Source organism: Cynocephalus volans, chromosome 15 (assembly GCF_027409185.1).
Source record: "Cynocephalus volans isolate mCynVol1 chromosome 15, mCynVol1.pri, whole genome shotgun sequence".
Lineage (NCBI taxonomy): Eukaryota > Metazoa > Chordata > Mammalia > Dermoptera > Cynocephalidae > Cynocephalus > Cynocephalus volans.
The window spans coordinates 49,368,978-49,376,200 of NC_084474.1; the positions used below are offsets into that span (position 1 = coordinate 49,368,978).

Here is a 7,223-nt window from a genome sequence, read left to right on the forward strand (position 1 = left end):
AGCACAGTGTGCACAGAGTGGGGAGACGTGCGGCCAGGGAGGCGGAGACTCAACAGAAACCACACACCCTGTGGGGTTGCCACTGCACGATCCAACAGCCTGGGCCAGACACACGGAACAGGGAGAGAAGTCCTGCACAGGAAGTGGAAGCTCAGCAGAGACCACACACCCTGCGGTAACGCCCTGTGATCCAGCAGCCCAGGAGATTCCAAGCTGACGAGAGAGGTGGCTCCCCGGAGAGGCCCAAGACCCGAGGCAACCACACACACAAGGCACTAGAGGCCAATTGAGCAGTCATGGAGGCAGCCATACCAAACTGGCAACCACAGCAACATCTTAGTTAGTCAATAGTCTCAAACCGGGGGACTGTGAAACCCCCTGCCACAATGAATAAACACCAAAAAAAAGATACCAGAAATACAAAAAATCAAGAAAGTACACCACCAAAAGTTAAGAAATCTCAAATTCTAGATCCAATAGAACAAGAAGCCCTTGAAATGACTGACAAGGAATTTTGAGTGATAATTCTAAGGAAACTGAATGAGATACAGGAAAACTCAGCTAGACATCATGATGAAACGAGGAAAAGTATACAGGACCTTAAAGAGGAAATGTACAAGGAAATCAATGTCCTGAAAAAAAAACTTGCTGAACTGAAGAAGTTATTCAGCGAAATAAAAAATACAACGGAGAGTTTAACCAGCAGGCTTGTCGAAGTTGAAGAGAGAACCTCTAAACTTGAAGATGGGCTGTTTGAAATAACACAAGCAGACAAAAAAAAAGAAAAAAGAATCAAAGACATTGAAGAAAATCTGAGAGAGATATCAGACAACCTTAAGCGCTCAAATATCCGAGTCATGGGTATTCCAGAACGGGAGGAAAATGGAGATTGCATTGAAAACATATTCAACAAAATAGTGGCAGAAAACTTCCCGAGTATAGGAAAAATCACATATCTTCAGATCCAGGAAGCTCAATGATCTCCAAACATATTCAACCCAAAAAGGCCTTCTCCAAGACATGTCATAGTCAAATTGGCAAAACTCAGAGACAAAGAGAGAATCTTAAAAGCTGCAAGAGAGAAGCGTCAAATCACCTATAAGGGAGCCCCAATCAGGCTAACATCAGACTTTTCATCACAAACCCTAAAAGTTAGAAAGGAATGGGATGATATTTTCAAAATAATAAAAGACAAAGATTGCCAGCCAAGAATACTCTACCCTGCAAGGCTATCCTTCCGAAATGAAGGGAAAATAGTATATTTCCCAGACAAACAAAAACTGTGGGAGTTCAATACCACACGACCACCGTTACAAGAAATCCTCAAGGGAGTACTGGGTTTGGTTCCTGAAAAATAACTACCACTGCCATAAAAACCCAAGAAAAATCAAAACCCACTAGTATAATAAAAATGGCATTCATGAAAAGAAAACAAAAAAACAAAAATGCTATCGACAACCTAAGGAACCAACAAATGCAGAAAACAAACAGTAAATCAGAAAGGAAGGAACAAAAGACACCTAAGACAACCAAACAACCAATAAAATGCTAGGAATAAATCAACCCTTTCAAAAGCAACTCTTAATGTAAAAGGCTTAAATTCCCCAATCAAAAGACACAGACTGACTGACTGGATCAAAAAGGAGGACCCAACTATATGCTGCCTACAAGAGACCCACCTCACCCATAAAGATTCATATAGACTAAGAGTGAAAGGATGGAAAAAGGTTTACCATGCAAACAAAAAAGAAAAACAAGCTGGAGTACCTATTCCTATATCTGACAAAATAGACTTTAAACTAAAAACCATAAAAAGAGACAATGAGGGACACTACTTAATGATAAAAGGACTGATGCATCAAGAAGACATAACAATCATAAATATGTACGCACCCAATGTTGGAGAAGCCAGATTTATAAAACAAACTCTATTAGACCTAAAGAAGGAAATAGACACTAATACCATAATAGCAGGGGACCTGAACACCCCACTGTCAATATTAAACAGATCATCTAGGCAAAGAATCAGTAGAGAAACACAAGATCTAAACAAGACTCTAGACCAATTGGAATTGGCAGATATCTACAGAAGATTCCATCCAACAACCTCAGAATATTCATTCTTCTCATCAGCACATGGATCATTCTCCAGAATAGATCACATATTAGGTCACAAATCAAGTCTCAATAAATTCAAAAAACTTGGAATTATCCCATGTATCTTCTCAGACCACAATGGATTAAAACTAGAAATTAATAACAAACGAAACTCTGGAAACTTTACAAACACATGGAAATTAAACAGCATTCTACTTAATGACATATGGGTCCAAGAAGAAATCAAGCAGGAAATCAAAAAATTTATTGAAACTAATGAAAACAATGATACATCATACCAAAACCTGTGGGATACTGCAAAAGCAGTATTGAGCGGGAAATTTATTGCATTAAACGCTTACTTCAGAAGACTGGAAAGATGGCAAGTAAACAACCTAACACTTCACCTTAAAGAACTAGAAAAACAAGAACAATCCAAACCTAAAGTTAACAGACAGAAAGAAATCATTAAGATCAGAGCAGAACTGAATGAAATTGAAACCCAAAAAACAATTCAAAAGATCAATGAATCAAAAAGTTGGTTTTTTGAAAAGATAAATAAAATTGACAAACCATTAGCATGGCTAACAAAAAAAAGAAGAGAGAAGGTTCAAATAACAAAAATTAGAAATGAAAAAGGCGGTATTACAACTGATTCATCTGAAATACAAGGAATCATTCGAGACTACTATAAACAACTATATGCCAACAAATTTGAAAATCTGGTGGAAATAGATAAATTTCTGGACACACACCAGCTCCCAAAACTGAACCATGAAGACGTAGAAAATTTGAACAGACCAATAACAATAAAGGAGATTGAAGCTGTTATCAGAAGGCTCCCAACAAAAAGAAACCCAGGACCAGATGGATTCACAGCAGAATTCTACCAAACATTCCAAGAGGAATTGACACCAATTCTTTACAAACTATTCCAAAAGATTGAAACAGACGCAAATCTCCCAAACTCATTCTATGAAGCAAACATCATCCTGATACCAAAACCAGGTAAAGATATAACCAAAAAAGAAAACTACAGGCCAATATCCTTGATGAATGTAGATGCAAAAATCCTCACTAAAATACTAGCAAACAGAATACAGCAACACATACGAAAAATTATTCATCACGATCAAGTGGGATTCATCCCAGGGATGCAAGGTTGGTTCAACATATGCAAATCAATAAATGTGATACACCATATTAATAAAGTCAAACACAAGGACCATAAGATCATCTCTATAGATGCTGAAAAAGCATTTGATAAAATTCAGCACTCATTCATGACAAAGACCCTCTATAAGTTAGGTATAGAGGGAAAGTATCTGAACATAATTAAAGCCATATATGACAAACCCACTGCCAATATCATCCTGAATGGGGAAAAGCTGAAAGCTTTTCCTCTAAGAACAGGAACCATACAAGGATGCCCACTCTCACCACTCCTATTCAACATAGTGTTGGAAGTACTAGCCAGAGCAATCAGAGAAGAGAAGGAAATAAAGGGCATCCAGATTGGAAAAGATGAAGTCAAACTGTCCCTGTTTGCAGATGACATGATCCTATATATCGAACAGCCTAAAACCTCTACAAAAATACTCTTGGAATTAATAAATGATTTCAGCACAGTAGCAGGATACAAAATCAACACGCAAAAATCAGTAGCATTTCTTTTCTCCAGTAGTGAACATGCAGAACGAGAAATCAAGAAAGCCTGCCCATTTACAATAGCCACCAAAAAAATAAAATACTTAGGAATTGAGTTAACCAAGGATGTGAAAAATCTCTATAATGAGAACTACAAAGCACTGCTGAGAGAAATTAGAGAGGATACAAGAAGATGGAAAGATATCCCATGTTCTTGGATTGGAAGAATCAACATAGTGAAAATGTCCATACTACCCAAAGTGATATACAAATTCAATGCAATCCCCATCAAAATTCCAAAGACATTTTTCTCAGAAATGGAAAGAGCTATCCAGACATTTATATGGAATAATAAAAGACCACACATAGCCAAAGCAATGCTGAGCAAAAAAAAATAAAGCTGGAGGCATAACAATACCCGACTTTAAGCTATACTTCAAAGCTATAATAACCAAAACAGTATGGTACTGGCATAAAAACAGACACACTGATCAATGGAATAGAATAGAGAATCCAGAAATCAACCCACACACTTACTGCCATCTGATCTTTGACAAAGGCACCAAGCCTATTGACTGGGGAAGGGACTGCCTCTTCGGCAAATGGTGCTGGGATAAATGGATATCCATATGCAGGAGAATGAAACTAGACCCAAACCTCTCACCATATACTAAAATCATCTCAAAATGGATTAAGGATTTAAATATACACCCTGAAACAATAAAACTTCTTAAGGAAAACATAGGAGAAACACTTCAGGAAATAGGACTGGGCACAGACTTCATGAATACGACCCCAAAAGCACGGGCAACCCAAGGAAAAGTAAACAAATGGGATTATATCAAACTAAAAAGCTTCTGCACAGCAAAAGAAACAATTAACAGAGTTAAAAGACAACCAACAGAGTGGGAGAAAATATTTGCAAAATATACATCTGACAAAGGATTAACATCCAGAATATATAAGGAACTCAAACAACTTTACAAGAAAAAAACAAGCAACCCAATTAAAAAATGGGCAAAAGAGCTAAGTAGGTATTTCTCTAAGGAAGATATACAAATGGCCAACAGACATATGAAAAAATGCTCAACATCACTCAGCATCCGGGAAATGCAAATCAAATCCACACTGAGATACCATCTCACCCCAGTTAGGATGGCTAAAATCCAAAAGACTCTGAACGATAAATGCTGGTGAGGTTGCGGAGAAAAAGGAACTCTCATACATTGTTGGTGGGACTGCAAAATGGTGCAGCCTCTTTGGAAAATGCTATGGAGGTTCCTCAAACAATTGTAGATAGATCTACCATATGACCCAGCTATCCCACTGCTGGGAATATACCCAGAGGAATGGAAAGCATCAAGTCAAAGGTATACCTGTTCCCCAATGTTCATCGCAGCACTCTTTACAATAGCCAAGAGTTGGAACCAGCCCAAATGTCCATCATCGGATGAGTGGATACGGAAAATGTGGTACATCTACACAATGGAATACTACTCAGCTATAAAAACGAATGAAATACTGCCATTTGCAACAACATGGATGGACCTTGAGAGAATCATATTAAGTGCAACGAGTCAGGCACAGAAAGAGAAATACCACATGTTCTCACTTATTGGTGAGAGCTAAAAATTAATATATAATTCACACACACACACACACACACACACACACACACACACACACACACACACACACACACACAAATAAAAACGGGGGGTGGGGGAAGAAGATATAACAACCACAACTACTTGAAGTTGATACGACAAGTAAACAGAAAGGACATTGTTGGGGGGAAGGGAGGGGAGGGAGGAGGGAGGGAGGTTTTGGTAAGGGGCAACAATAATCAACCACAATGTATATCGACAAAACAAAATTTTTAAAAAAAAATGCTAGTTCAATAGCTTAAGATTGACTTAGTAATAAAAATAATAGGAATAAGGCTTTTCTCCTTTCTGGCTCCCTGAAGATCGGCCACCATCATGTAAGACAGTAACTATCGAGACCAGGAAATTCATGACCAACCGACTCCTTCAGAGGAAACAAATGTTTGTTGACGTTCTTCATCCCGGGAAGGCAACAATACCTAAGACAGAAATTCGGGAAAAACTAGCCAAAATGTACAAGACTACCCTGGATGTCATCTTTGTATTTGGATTCAGAACCCATTATGGTGGTGGCAAGACAACTGGCTTTGGCATAATTTACAATTCCTTGGATTATGCCAAGAAAAATGAACCCAAACATGACTCACAAGACATGGCTTGTATGAGAAAAGGAAGACCTCAAGAAAAGAATGAAAGGAACGCAAGAACAGAATGAAGGAAGTCGGGGGACTGCAAAGGCCAGTGATGTTGCTGGCAAAAAGAAGGAGTAAAGATTCTACAGTGATTTCATCTGCAATAATTATGTGAAGTTTTCACAAGAGGATTAATAAATTGTAAAAAGCTTTAAAAAACTAGGAATAAGGAAAATGTAGTTGATAAAGATTACTGATTTCATTTTTCAGAGCAAAAGAGATGATTTCCAAGATGGAAACAAGTGAACAAGTAAAAAGACTTGGGCGAATGCTTTTGACAAACAGGTTCAGGATGATGAAAACATTTCAACATTTTTGTTTAGAATAATGTTTTAACCATTTCTCCAATATAAACTCTAGAAAATACATAAGTAATTAATTTATGGACAATGGTAGTAAGGAATAAAGTCTGGATAGCCTCCCAGACAAAAACTTTATGAAAATTTGGAATTATTCTTAAAATTCAAAGTATGTTACATTTCTAATATTTTTTTTCTTTAAAACTCAAAGTGTAATTTGTGAGTGTTAAGTTTTTCCATTTTTATGCACTTGCATTTTAATATGTTCTTGTGTGTTACATATCACATATTTTGAGAACATTTTGTCATGAGTTTATCATCAACACGCAAGCCTCACTTAACAGAAGTGTATAATAATACTTTTTAATTTCATAATATCCATCTTGCTCTTGTTAACTTAATGACAAAAACTGTCTTCCATCAGCACGCAGTAAATACTTCTGCAGTGGATTGAATGGCCCCCCAAAGTCATTGAAGCTTAATCCTCATTGTATTTGTTGAGGGTAGGAAATCCTATCATTGTAATTGAAAGGTGGAGCCTTGAAGAAGAGGTGATTAGATCGTGAGGGCCATGCCATAGTGAATGGTTTAATGGTAGTCATGGGCATGGTTCTGAGGGTTTTAAAAGGAGAGCACATGAAGAGCTATCTCTCTCTCCACACTGCCATTTTCTGCCATGTGAGTCTCCTGCATCATTGATACCAAGGAAAATCCTCACCACATGTGTTCCCCGGACTTTGGACTTCCCTGCCTCCAAAACTGTAAGCAACAAATTTTATTTTGTTATAAATCACCCAGTTCCAAGTATTTTTGTTATAAGCAACAGAAACTGACAAATACAACTCTGAGAACTGACCCCCCCCCCTCCTTCAGTTATTTAA

General features: G+C 37.6%; 1 pseudogene; it reads left to right on the plus strand.

The window, feature by feature from the left end:
• The first annotated feature begins 5,739 nt into the window (after window positions 1-5,739).
• Window positions 5,740-6,121, plus strand: LOC134364053 (small ribosomal subunit protein eS24-like; annotated as a pseudogene).
• Window positions 6,122-7,223: the final 1,102 nt, after the last annotated feature.